Below are 8,800 nucleotides of genomic sequence, written 5' to 3'. Positions count from 1 at the left end.
GCTTTTCCAGCAACACATTTTCAGCTCTGATCTCCAGCATCTGCAGACCTCACTTTTTCCCTTTAGAGGTATATGAGCCAAACACAGGCAAGATGCATTTGTTTAGTTTGGGAGATTTGGTCAGCATTGGCAAGCTGGACCGATGGGTCTGCTTTTGTGCTGTATGACTCTAGGTCATAAAACCCATGGACAACAATAACAACAAAGAGAACCTGAAGAATGGACGGGATTTTCATGCATCATAAAGTAGAGGCAACAAATCACTTTCATTGAAAAGAAATTTGGACATGTGTTGGAAAGTTAACTGTGTGATATTACACAAAATGGCTGCCGCTATCTATAAACTGGGCAGAGGATGTTATTGCCATGGTCTTTGGAGGGGTGGGGGAAGGGGAGGGGACAGAGAAAGACTCTTAGTATCAGAGTCCCTCCAAGAGGTAATCATACCTCAACTGATTCACTAATGCTGCCCATCTGACTTCAATTTACTTTTCTTTGGCAGATTGACCAAAAATGAACATTAAAAATTACGGCCTCAAATAATTATGACCATCACATTATGTGAATAATTGCCTTCTTGTCATATTAACTAAACCACTATAATGAGAACAAGGCTTTTAAAAATAGAAGAGCACTTCATCAGGAATACAGGCAGAGTGCCTGAAGGCCTTCCCCTGCCACCGCAGGAATTGCAAAACCTGCACCTACACCTCTTCCCTCACCTCCATCCAAGGCCCCAAAGGAGCCTTCCACATCCATCAAAGTTTTACCTGCACATCCACCAATATCATTTATTGTATCCGTTGCTCCCGATGCGATCTTCTCTACATTGGGGAGACTGGACGCCTCCTAGCAGAGCACTTTACGGAACATCTCTGGGATACCAGCACCAATCAACAACACCGCCCTGTGGCCCAACATTTCAATTCCCACTCTCACTCAGCCGAGGACATGGAGGTCCTGGGCCTCCTTCACCGCTGCTCCCTCACCACCAGACGCCTGGAGGAAAACGCCTCATCTTCCGCCTCGGAACACTTTAACCCCAGAGCATCAGTGTGGACTTCAACAGTTTCCTCATTTCTCCTTCCCCCACCTCACCCCAGCTCCAAACTTTCAGCTCAGCACTGTCCCCATGACTTGTCTTACCTGCCTATCTTCCTTTCCACCTATCCACTCCACCTTCCTCCCTGACCTATCACCTTCATCTAGTGAAATAAACACTCTAGGTAAGTTAAAAGGTTAGTAAAAGCTTACCAGTCAGGACTCTGCGATGCTGCTGTCAAATTGATCAGGTTTTTTGGGTTGGTGAGGGTCGGAGAGCAGACAAGAAACTAACTGAGAGAAAATCTAACTACTGGAAGCCTTATATTTAACAGGCGCTTCCTCACCTTTAGAAAACTTCGGCCGAAGGTTGTCTGCTCCCTGATCCGCCAACGTTGCCAACTTGCCGTTGTCTCTTTTCCTTCCCGCGTCGGGGTCACCAAATGTTAAGACGGACCCGCTGGGTCCCGTCTTTGCGTGTTCTTTCGGAGGGAGAGACTCACACTGGCAACTATGGTTAGACGCAGACAGCCGTTTATTCACAGAATCTTAACTGGTACAACGAATCTACAAGCATGCATTCGTTGGAGAAAGCGTTTTCCCTTCTCGTTCAAACTTGACACAATTTTGCTTTGCGCTGCCTGGAGTCCCCGGTCAGTTCGCCTTCCCCATTGGTCTATTCATCTGCGCGCGCTGGGGATCCGTCCTCCTATTGGCCGCATCGAAGTGCCTGTCCAGCTCCTGCTGTGCTTGACAATGGCTCAGCCATCCCCGGGAGCGGTTCTGATCCCGTATTCAATAGTTCATTGTTTCAAGGAATTACTATGCGTCTGACAGGCTAGCCATTTTCAATAGTTTCAGTTTAACTAAATTGACAATTGCACTTATCAACTTTAGACTTAAATAGAGCCATTCACACTCAATTGTTATAGGTTCCGATAGAGCAATTCACACTTGTCTCACAGTTACAGATTCCGATCGGTTTCTTTATTAATCCCGAGTTTCGATGGGGCAATTGATACTGGCTGGTATTTACAGGCTCCAAGATTTAATTAACATTATGCATATCCCTTACAAGCTCCAGCCAGGTAGTCATGCAGTCGCCAGCAGCAGCTCGCTTGGCTGTTGTTAACCATTTCAGGGCTGGAACTAGAAGTGTCTGTTACAGAACTAGTGTCACCCTCCCTAGCCCTACATTAAACACCCCAGTGAAATCTCCCCAACAATGTGAAGGCTCCAAAATTCCTTCAATAAGATTGCATTGACTTTCTGAAATTCTTCATAGATTATCTGCTCACTGATTGCCTGTAGATAATGCATAGCTGATGTCATTTTGGCCTTAGTATTATTACAAAGATGACATAGGATGCAGCAATTACAACTTGTCAGTACACCCAGTGAGAACAGTAACCTTGAGTGACTGTGGTACAATCTCTAGAGCAACAGGTGAAGTTGGTGAAGACTTGGCATTTATAGGCATTGCTGTCTTTTTCTCCAATATCGAAAGACAGTGCAGGTGCTGATTGAGGATCTCTCTGCCCATCATCTCCAAAAAGTCACCTGCTGGAGTAGTACCTGTGTTTCAGAAAGACTGGATGACAATTCCATCCCAGTGGCAAATATGGTCACAGCTGTCCTGATTTTTATGCCAGGTCATTTCAAGGAACACGTGGAGACATGCATGACACCTCACAATTGTCGATAGTCCTGTTTGATGTTTGATGTCATTAATGGCCGGGAACAGGAGCTTTTCTCTTGCCTGGGGCTGAGCAGGAACCTGGTTTCCAGCAGGCCTGAGGTAACTGTTCCTTGACTAGCTGCAGAGATATATCAATGGTCTGCTCGGATTGTGCTCCTTAGTCTAAATCTAGAAAGTCAGAAGACACACAATACCAGGTCATAATCCAACAGGTTTATTTAAAATTACCAGCTTTTGGAGCACTGCTCCGTTGTCAGGTCAAGTATGGACGAAGAGCTTCACCTGTTTAAGGAGCAGTGCATCTTGTGAAGGTTGAATGGCTACCATCTCTGGTGTGGAGGTGGAGCTCACAGGGGAAAGGGGGCTCGCCGGGTGTCACTAGAGCCTGCATAAGAGAAATGATAAATTAGTTATCAAAGATGGATAAATCCTTGCAAAAATTGAGAATGCTTTAGCACCAGTGGTAATGGGACAGAGGCTTCCCACAGACCCAAGAGGTTTATTGGGTTGGTCATTCTGAACTCTCCCCATCCCACATGAGCAGTCCAGAATTCTTTTCTTGTATAAAGTGAAGAGCTTGATGTCCACCAAACCTTCCTCCCACTTAGCTAGGATCTCATGGCCCGATTATAGGTCCATTTATTCTGCAATGAAACAAAGGAAGGAACTGAGTATGACAGAAGTGGAGGAGGAGATGATGGCCTCATGGTATTATTGCTGGATTGTTCACTTATTTTTCTTATTTTTTTGAAGCAAAAACATGCTTCATGGATATATGTTACATTACACTTTAATAGACATTGAATTCTCCCAGAATCCTTCGGGGAGTCAACGGCCTAGTGGTATTATCACCAGATTATTACTCCTGAGACCTGGTAATGTTCTGTGGACCTGGGTTTGAATCCTGCCCTGGCAGATGGTGGAATTTGAATTAAATTAAAATCTGGAATTAAGAATCTAATGATGACCGTGAAACCATTGTCAATCATCGGAAAAACACAACAGGTTCTCTAATGTCCTTCAGGGAAGGAAGCTGCCATCCTTATCTGGTCTGGCTTACACGTGACTCTAGACCCGCAGTGTGGTTGACTCTTAACCGCTCTCTCGGCAATTAGGGATGAGCAATAAATGTTGCCTAGACAGTGAAAACTTCATAAACAGAGAAACAAAATTACAAAGAGCAGATCATGATGCTGCATAAGCAGTAGAGGTGGTGAGGCATTTGTAGTGAGTGAGTAAGAAACAGAAAGGGCAGGAAGAGTCAGTAGATGAGGTGGGCAAGACCCTCGAGTGGGCATCATGCGTGCAATAGTGTGAGTTGTAGTCCATGAGTCTTGGTGAGGGGCCTGGGTAGTGGCAGAGTTACCGTGTGTGTTGACACTGTGCAAGAGATAACAGATAGAAGGTGTTGGCTCTTACACTCACAGAATGCAGAAGATCATTGACCACCTTTCTGCATTGTTGGGTGTTCCGCTTGATGAGGGACTTAGAATTGACTCGGGCTGCATTCAGGCTGGTTGTGTCTATAAAAATAATGGCCTTTCCACTAAGATCTCCAGGTGTCTGTCTACAAAGAATGATCTTTCCTTCCCCCAAGGTCACGTATTGAAGCCTGCTGCTCCAGCAGCACAGTGCAAGGGCCAGTCTCTGACTTGCAGCATCTTAAGTGGAGCTCAGCTGACCTTCATCAGCCCCAGAAGCAGAAAAGCCAGAAGTTACCAGGACTGCTGAGCACCTCCACCCCTATCCTGCACAATTATACAAGAAATGCACCCAACGCCCCAGGCACTTAACTGCTAGGGTGAAGAGTAGAGGTTGTGAGAGAAAGGCTGCTTGGAGCCATGGTGGAACAGGTATCTTGAAGCTCAAGTGACAAATCACTAAACGAAATGGGGAGTTTCTGCCCTACAGTTTATGTTCATGTATTGATGAATGCAAAATGAGAGAAGAAGAGTTAACTTTCTTATCTATTTCACCTTTCTGTTGTGAATAAGCATATACATTTATGCAGGAATAACCCAGACAGAGCTGGTGTGCAAGTATATTAATTGGAGACCTCCTGCAGCTTGGTCTCACCAGTCAGTATCAGCTCTGGATGATTGTTAGCCTCCAATTATTAGTCACCGTCCGAATGCTCGCCTAATAAGCTAGGAGGCAACCTTTGCAATTTCCCTCCCAGTTCTTGCTTTGAATGTATCCTTACAAAATTTGCCACAAACAATTCTTCCACATCCAATGATATTTTTATCCGCAGAATAAGATAAGAAAGACGGTTCAGGAAAGATTTACTAGGAGGTAGCTGGGAATAGATACTTGGAGTTATAGGATAGGCTGGGATTTTTTTCACTGAAGTATAGGAGGTTGAGAGGTGACCTTATAAAGGTTTATAAGGTCATGAGAGAAATGGATAAGGTGAATAGAAAGGGACTTTTCTCGAGGATGTGGGAGTTCAAAACTACGGGGCATATTTTTAAGGTGAGAGGAGAAAGATTTAAAAAATACTTGAAGGGCAACTTGTTTTTAAAACAGAGTGGTTTGTGTGCAGAATGAACTTCCAGAGGAAGTGGCAGATGCAGGTACAGTAACAACATTTAAAAGACATTTGGGTAAGTGCATGAATAGGAAGGTTTTCGAGGGATAAGGGCCAACTGCAGGCAAGTGGGATTGCTTTGGTTTGGGAACATGATCGGCATGGACTAATTGGACTGAAGGGTAGGTTTCAATGCTGTATGATGCTATAAGATAAATTTGGTACATATCGATGTACTTAATTTACCAACCATTCTGTTGTATCATGTACTCCCACACATTTGTAGCTGTGGGAGTCAAGATTGATCTTTCTAAGTTAAATACGCATAACCTAGATGTGTCGGATATTAGTGTGAAGAAAGGACACAATGAAAAACTAATTGGGTTCTCACTGCAACTCTTGGCAAGGCCTCAATATCTGAGTAAGTTCAAAGTGAATAAAAAATTATCCAACATGTTAAATCATTTCCTTATAGACCAACTAATTGATCATTTGTTTCAACAGTTGAGAAATAATTACATTTTAGAGAGCTTTGGAAATGAACCCTCTTACAGAAATCAACATTGTTAAGCTGACTGCACAACAATTTTAATTGTTAATTGTTTAATGTGTCTCATGTTTATTCCTATAATTACAATGACATTATCGGATGTTAAGGCAAAAGATTTAGTTTGTATTGGTATCCATCACTACAGTTATTTCAGGCCCAACTATTGACTTTTCACCACACTGAAATAAAAGCTTTACTCATGTGTGAAAATATGAGCAACAGTCCTGCTGTGCCCTGCAATCTCCTTGTGCCACTGCATTATCTTGGTAACAACCACCTTCTGATACAAAACTAGAATAATGAAGATGCTGCAAATCTGAAATAAAAACAGAAAATGCTGCAAATACTCAGCAGGACAGACAACTTCTAATTAATTTTAGAAGGTCATTTTCAGAACTGGAAAAAAATAAAGAAATAATAAGTAATTGGAGGAAAGGAAAGGACATTACAAGACTGTATTTTAAAATTTCTTTTCTAAGCTTAAAAAAGAAAGCTATGGATAATGGAGACATTGAACATATTAGCACTACTTAAACACAGGCCCATGTGATCTAAACCAAAGCCTATTGAAAACTGCCTTTCCACAGAAGGGGGACAGCTGCTCTTTGGAAAAGTGACATGGAGGCTGACACAGGGAGAAACAAAGGTTTAACCTCTTTGGGGCTGAAGCAACGGCTTAGACAGTGAAAAGCAGGCCGAACTTTGTTAATAACAAATAGAATACTTGCAAAAAATTGGTTTCTGTGCAGAAATAGAACAGGATTGAAGTGAATTTGTTTTGAGATTTAAGGATTGTGGAGGTAGACATTAGTGGTGGATGCTGTCGAAGTCTCCCTGTGAGCTTCAGTGGGTAAGAGAGAACTCCCTACTGAGTCTACTCAACTTTCCCTGGTTCCTTTCCTGAGATCATTCAATTGCCTGGAATAAAATTCTTACAAGCGGTCCATTAAAGGTTTAGCATATTTATTTAAACATTTGCTACAGTAACACAGTTACAGAGTAACAAGACACCAAGCCCACTAAACATGTCAATCAAACTCATGCTGATGAACATGATGTCCTCCCCACAGTCCTGCTGTGCTTGAGATGAACTTGTTAGTCTTTTGATCACATTACTAGAATAGTGATGATGAAACTGCCCTTGTACTGACTCGGGTGATGACATTAAGTGTTGATATCCTCCAAAGTTTGGTCACATACTCAGTACTTCATGTCCTTGTTTAAGCCTGATTGCTGACTTTTTTTATGTCTTAAACCCATTCCTCATTGTTTTTCACCTCACATGCTTGGTCAGTAAACTCTTCATTCAAACACTTATTATCTTTCCTCGTAGGTACTTGAAGTGATCTGTCAAAGCTTTTATTCCTCCTTAATGATGAATTGTTGAGTTTCATAGCTGCCTAAATTTGTTCTTGTACAGAGCTGGACTTCCTGCTTTTCCCAGCAAAGTTATCTTACTTAATACTTTTTCCTTTTGCTTTATTTCTAACTTTCTTTGGGTTCTTTAATTTTATGCTTTCCCTTCATGTCCTTTCTCATTCTTTCCTTTGATTATTCAATGATTGCTCTTCACTCTTGGAACCTTCCATATTTATTCTAAGAAGTTCCCTTTCCCAGGGATGATCCTCAGGCTAAGGAGCATCATCTTCTCTTCGGTACACATACTCAATATCCCCACATGGAGGGAGTAGTCCACAAACTATTGTAAATATTTACATAATATCCATGATCACACCACTGCTGTCTTTCTTTGTCAAGCGTTTGCTGCTGGTGACGCCAAACCTCAGTCAAGTCAGGCATAGTCTGTTTAGAGTCAGAAGATGTGCCTTTACATTGGGTTTTCCTGTTCATCATTTGTTGGACTATGGATAACTGGGCAAGTGCAGTTGCTTTTGCAGCTTTGTCAGCCCAATTGTTACCCTTAATCACATCAGTAAAATCAGAAAGGTGAGCGAAGCATTTTATAATGGCCAATTCTTTAGGTAAAAGGATGGCTTGCAGTAAATTATCGACATATGGTCCGCTCAGTATGGGTGTACCAGCAGAGGTGAGATAACCTTGCTGTTTCCAAAATATCCCAAAATCATGGGCAACCCCAAAGGCATAACGAGAGTCAGTATCGATGTTAGTAGACTTGCCAGAGGCATGAATACAGGCTCGGGTGAGAGCAAACAATTCAGCCTGTTGGGCAAAGAGGTGAGGACTAAAAAGCAGCGACTCAAGGACTGTGAGATAATCAACTATAGCGTAGTCAGAAGGCCGGTGGCCTGAGCTATCCATCCGGGTGGAGCTGTCAACATAAAAGATCAAATCCAGATGAGGAAGGGGTTGATCAGTTAAGTCCTCCCAAGGGGAAGTCTGTAATGAAATAAGTGTCATGCAATTGTGTGGGGTTTCTAGAGATTCCTCCAGGAGTGATTGTAAAAATGTAGCTGGATTTAGAGTAGAACAGTACCTATAACACAGCAACGGGTTAGCTAAATGGGAAGTCTCATATCGATCTAAAAGGCGGACAGCAGATTAGTGGTAGAGATAGTCAGAAGAATCAGGGCAGCATGATTGCAGAGGATCATAACAGGTTGATGCAAGGTGAGATTACTGGTGGCTTGTACCATTAAATGAATGACAGGCAAGATTTGTAGACACTAGGGCATTCCTATGGCTACAGGATCAAGTTTAGTAGAGCAATAGGCAACTGGACATTTTCTATCCCCATGCTGTTGTGCTAGAACTGCAGTAGCACATTTGTTCATAATAGAAACATGATAAAATGATAAAATGAATGATCGTATAGAGGTCGCTCTAAACATGGAGCAAGGCACAAAAGCGTCTTAAGCTGACAAAATGCATCTCTCTGTTCAGAAGTCAGTTCAAATTTTTGAGGGGCGTTTGAAGATGATAAGGGGGACAAATATTATATGTTTTATATGTGGCGCACAATTAGGAATCCAATGATGACAATAATTAACCAATCCTAAAA

The 8,800-nt window shown here is 42.4% G+C and overlaps 1 long non-coding RNA gene across 2 annotated transcripts in view; it reads right to left on the bottom strand.

The window, feature by feature from the left end:
- Window positions 1-2,227: 2,227 nt before the first annotated feature.
- The window catches only part of LOC122560058, a 158,784-nt gene continuing 152,211 nt past the window's right edge, over window positions 2,228-8,800 (bottom strand). For both annotated transcript variants that reach the window (XR_006314631.1, XR_006314630.1), the window contains exons 4-5: window positions 3,023-3,125; window positions 2,228-2,908 (exon numbers count right to left, since the gene is read on the bottom strand). This is a non-coding gene — a long non-coding RNA (uncharacterized LOC122560058). The remainder of the gene's footprint in view (window positions 2,909-3,022; window positions 3,126-8,800) is intronic.

Source organism: Chiloscyllium plagiosum, chromosome 20 (genome assembly GCF_004010195.1).
Source record: "Chiloscyllium plagiosum isolate BGI_BamShark_2017 chromosome 20, ASM401019v2, whole genome shotgun sequence".
Taxonomy (NCBI): domain Eukaryota; kingdom Metazoa; phylum Chordata; class Chondrichthyes; order Orectolobiformes; family Hemiscylliidae; genus Chiloscyllium; species Chiloscyllium plagiosum.
This window is presented reverse-complemented; position numbering and strand designations above follow the sequence as displayed.